This window comes from Malurus melanocephalus, unplaced genomic scaffold (genome assembly GCF_030028575.1).
Source record: "Malurus melanocephalus ecotype Western Australia unplaced genomic scaffold, MMel_1.1 scaffold_48, whole genome shotgun sequence".
Classification (NCBI taxonomy): Eukaryota; Metazoa; Chordata; class Aves; order Passeriformes; family Maluridae; genus Malurus; species Malurus melanocephalus.
The window spans coordinates 2,304,648-2,309,694 of NW_026623280.1; the positions used below are offsets into that span (position 1 = coordinate 2,304,648).

At 36.9% G+C, this 5,047-nt stretch overlaps 1 protein-coding gene across 2 annotated transcripts in view; it reads right to left on the reverse strand.

Moving 5' to 3' along the window:
* USH2A (usherin) overlaps nucleotides 1-5,047 on the reverse strand; it is a 367,630-nt gene that overhangs the window by 349,276 nt on the left and 13,307 nt on the right. The window lies entirely within an intron of this gene.

The window sequence follows — 5,047 nt, forward strand, 5'->3', positions numbered from 1 at the left end:
GAGGGTGCAAGGAGAAAGGAACCCTGGAATGCTCCTGAAGCAATTAACTCTGCTCAAGAATAAGCCATGTATTAATAYAAATTTGACCCTAATCAGCAAAAACAAAAAGCAACTGGAATGCAGACTGATCCATAAGGCGATTTCCAAGCGTAAGAGAAACTGATAGTATTTCATGAACAAAGCCTTGAAGACTCAAAAATGCAAGTGATAGCAAGCCGAAGGATCCAAATAAGGAACATACACATAGTTCATTTTTTATATGGGGTAATTTTAGAGTATATTAAAAACTGGGTGATGTAACCCAAACTTAATTATCTGATAAAACAGGCTGAAGACAAAAAGATCAATGTGAAAAGAGACAGCTTTTGAAATGGTCCATACTTTTAAAGAATCAGTATTTTAAAATGTAAACACTGCTTTGAAATAAACAGTTGATTCACAGATTAGTGATCCTTTTGCACAGACTAATCATTCTAATTTTAGAATGGCAAATTTCACTTAATTTTTTGTTGACCAGTACTTGGAAAGTATTTCAGTAGTATGAAGTGGTATTAAAATGGTTAATTAAAGCTATGTCACTTTCARCCCCAGCCAGCACTGCACCAGTGACAATATTTCGTATTGCTCAGTAGAGCTGTATCAATCTTTTACTGATTCCTCAGGACAGAACGAACACATCAGGGCAGGGAGTGGCAGACAGAAGCCAAGAGCTCAAAACCACAAATACAGATTCTGCCAGAAACTAAAGTAATTAACAAATAAGCTTCACTACAACTACTATTTTAACCATTGATCAAACTCTATTCTTTTTACATGGAAAGCTTTAACAAGTGACACCTGTGCTGTAAATGAGTTCCACACAAAAAAAAATGAGAACATCCCAGTCATCAGATCTGACGATGCATGGAGAACAAACTGCTTTCTTGCTGTATGACTCTATTTTCCCCAAGTCACAGGACAAATCAGATCCAACAAACAATGATCACTACAGTAACATGAAAGGAGACAAGTATTAAGGATTCAAMAAGCTGCTTTTTAATAGCTAAAATAGTTACACAGACTTGGCACAATTAATTGAAACGAAAGGTCAGAAAGTACATATTAGATAATCTCATAACAATGCACATTTTCTCTCTGCCCCTCCATCTAAAATAAAGCAAAACCACAGATTCAGAATTTKCATGAACCACTTGCAATCACGTAAATTAGGGATGAGATGTGGATGTCAAATGAAATGTCCCTTCTGAAAAAAGTCTCTGYGCTTCACTAGTCAAAGAATAAGCAGATACCCACACAAATGAGGGGAGCTGTTACTAAGACATAATTATTAACCTTGTATTACACTATCAGCTGCATATTAAATTCTAGTCTTTTACAYTGATTTTCTATCTGAAGATTTTGCACAATTTTACATCACTAAGTACTGTGACTCCTCAGTCATTCCCGAATTTCATGCAAGAATACACTGGTTCTACAAAACACGACTGAACAGCTCTGCTGGGACTGAAAAGTTGAAAGTCCATTCCTCTGTCTTTTTTTGGGGATGATTTACATAAGAAGAAAGCAATTATTCTTGCCCTCTGAATGCCTTGCCACAAAAAGTTCCATGTATCCAGTTAAGGGATTTTTACAAATAAAATCTCATCTTTTCTTTCAAGGCTTAGTTTCTTTTCATGGTCAAGAAGCCACAAAATTCTGTCTTTGATTCTTTTCAAATTCCTYCCCATAACCTTACTTCAGGCCTTTCCCTTCTCCTCTGTGCCCTGCTTTCTTCCCTCCATCACAAAGTCCTTTAGAAATGGTCATTCAACTGCTCCTTTGTACTGTAACTCTCCAACACTTTTTGATGGCAATTCGCTGTAAGCTTCAATTTTCATTTTTCATAAGAACTGCTTTTCTCCAGAGTTACTAAGCATCTTACCAGCTAAGCTTTACCATAGATCCAAACTKTGCTGTTAATTGAACACAGACCAAAACGGACTTTGGAGGACAGCGTTTCGGTAGCTTATTGTCAGTAGTTTGCTTTTGGAAAAAGCTAAATGAAACAGTTTACGCAGCAGCTCCCTCAACCACATTTTGCTAAGATGGGCCAGGAGAAGATGAGGGGAGGCTTCTTATAAAGTTCATAGTTGTGTCCTGTGCATTTTATGGTACAGGCCTTCAGTTAAGGCACAAAAAGCCAGGGAGATTACTGAACAAAAACATATATGAGTCTGACAACAAACACAACTAAGGGAAATTAAAAAGGCCCTTCAAACATCAATAAATGCAATCAGAAGTCCAACWGAAGAGTGGAAATGCAACCTGTTACAAGCATAACTACAGACTTACAAACAAGAGGTACATACATAAGGCACAGGTAAGTGCTRACTTGAGGAAACACTACCTATTATCAAAACTCTGGCAGACCACATAAAAAGCTCAGAAAGATGACAGAATCTTTCCTTTGACCAGTCCACAAAAGTCCCATGGGACATGGTCATCAAGCTGGAAAGAGAAAAGTACATATCTCTGAGTAATGATGATAAATCTTCACGGATAAGAATTTCAATGGAAAGGAAGAGAAGTCTGAAGTTCTGAAATGTCAGATTAGGAAAAATATTAACAGTTCCTTCTATGCTGCCACTGAATACCCCATGATGACTTGCTCAATGAGTCGAGTCGARTGCAACAAGGATGAACCTCACGAGATGAGCTATCTACAATCACAGTCAATAGTAAGGATGCACCTAAATACCACTAGAAAGGGGAGAAGAGAGATTTGTGAGGAAAACAGTTTGGCTTTTATTCAAAAGGCAGAAGATAAAAGCCAGTGCCATTCTTTGAAATGTTGCCAGTATCACAAAGGGTCAGACAAGCAAGGCTGCATGACTCTGCACACAAACAGTGCTTGGAAGAAGGGATTTAGGTCAATTCCAAATTGAGAYCCTTTTCTAGAACAGACAGAATCAAAGGAGGGTCAGCTGCTCCTATACCCAAATAGAGCTAATTTATTTGTATATTAAATTGGGAAAGAAACAAAAAGTTGGGGGAAAAAATCAAGAATCCAGACCAGAAATATCCTAACTAAGCATGCACCTAGACTGTAAATCATGACAAAATATGTCTGTCTTTGAAATCTAAAGCCCAGGATGTTTGAAYCTGAATATCAGGAATTACACAGATCATTCCACTGAAAAAGGGTTACTATGCCTTAAAGAAAGCTCAAAGTTTGATAAACTAAATGAGCTAACTGTATTAAAACATATTATGGAAGCTGGTATTACAGCTCTTTTTTGTTTTTAATAAAAAGAGCACCTTCAGATTCAGTGGAAGATCAGAAAAGAAGCAGAAACAGAAAAAAACCCTCTGACCTATYTTCAATTAACCCTGCACAGAGCAAAGAACAATGTGGAAATTAAAATTATAGACATGATGCATGACCAGGTCTTGGACCATTTCTTCTGAGAATCCATCAAACGAATTCATCAGTTATGGATGAATTGGTTGGAAAAGTACATGGATTAATACTGTACACCAGTAAAGGCAACATGACTTTTGTGGAAGGAAATCAAGATCCAATTTGTATTTTTGAAGTAAAAACGCATTTGGATAAGAAGAACTGACCAATATAATACACTGGCTTTCTAGAAAGGTTTCAAACTCRGGAGAGATTAAATGATCAGGTTTCACACACAGACAGTGGTTTATTGCCAAGTAACTCTGCTATTTAACATTTTGTACAGGCTTGAAAACAGTGGTTGGTGAGGTGAAAAAAGATGGAGTGAATACATGCAGACAACAAAACTCAAAGTTTTGTTGAGTTGTTGTTTGTTGTAACTACTGTTGTTGTTTGTTGTAACTACTTGAAAGTTACAAAGGATCTCAAAATTGTTAAAGAACAGGCAAGCAAAGCAGCAGACCAAAGGTCTTTTTAACCATAAGGTAGCAGACAGGAAAAATATCCTTATCCATGAAAACACAACACTGAATTCTGAACCATCACTGCTCCAAGTGGTCTTGGAGCTGCTGTATAGAGACCCTCACTAATTAGCCAAGAGGAAACATTCCTTATTGGGAAATAAATTTAAAATAAGGCCACAAAAGTTTTCTGTTTAGAAGTTTATGGTGCAGTTTCTGGGATAAAATTGCATTCTGTCCCTTGAAACCCCAAATAACCCAAAAGTTTCAGAAAAGATTGATGAGGATGAACAAACTGCAGAATGTCTCCAATAGAATGAAAAATTTAATTTATAAATGATTTTAACATGTGATCAAGTTCTATAACCAAAATATCAAATAGCATAAGATAAAGAAACTGGCAAAAAGAATTTGGCAGATATCACATTTATAATAAAGAACACTCTCATACAGCCATAATTCCATATGAAGAACTCATTGGCCACAAGAATCCAATGCCAAAATAAAAATTATATACGTGTCAATATATAAATTATAAGAAAAAAAAGAGTAATAAACTAAAAACAGGTCAGCCAGTGACTATTCAAGACAGTCTAGCTTAAGAAACTTCAAAACCCACTGCTTGTTAGAAAATAAATCAGTGATACATCTAAAAGAATGTTGTTCCTCCTCATCTAGTCTTCTTTTGTACTCCAAGACGGCTATCTAGACAGCTATCAAACAGAGCAATTCTTAAATTATGCAAAAATGTCAGCATTATTGAGCCAAAGCCCTGGAATGAGAGACATGGACAGGAGGAGCTCCTCCCCCACTTCCATGCCAGAACTTTCAGGTATACCTTCCAGACAAGCTGATAAGATGTTCAGAGCCAGGAAATATTCTTTGCTTCCATGAGAAAATGATACATGTACAGTCTTACCACAAGAGTCCCCCTCTGGACTGCCACCAGCACACACAGATTTTGCATTGCACAAGACCTACACGCGCAATTTATGTCACCCTCCACTTGCGGCATGCACAGATGTTAACGCAAGATGTAAGACAGAGTTCACACATAAATAATGGAGGTTGCCCAAAGGACAACGTGAAAGTTTCATCTTCCATTTCTTGATCAGACTTTTGACTTAAGTCTTTTTGACTTAAGTCT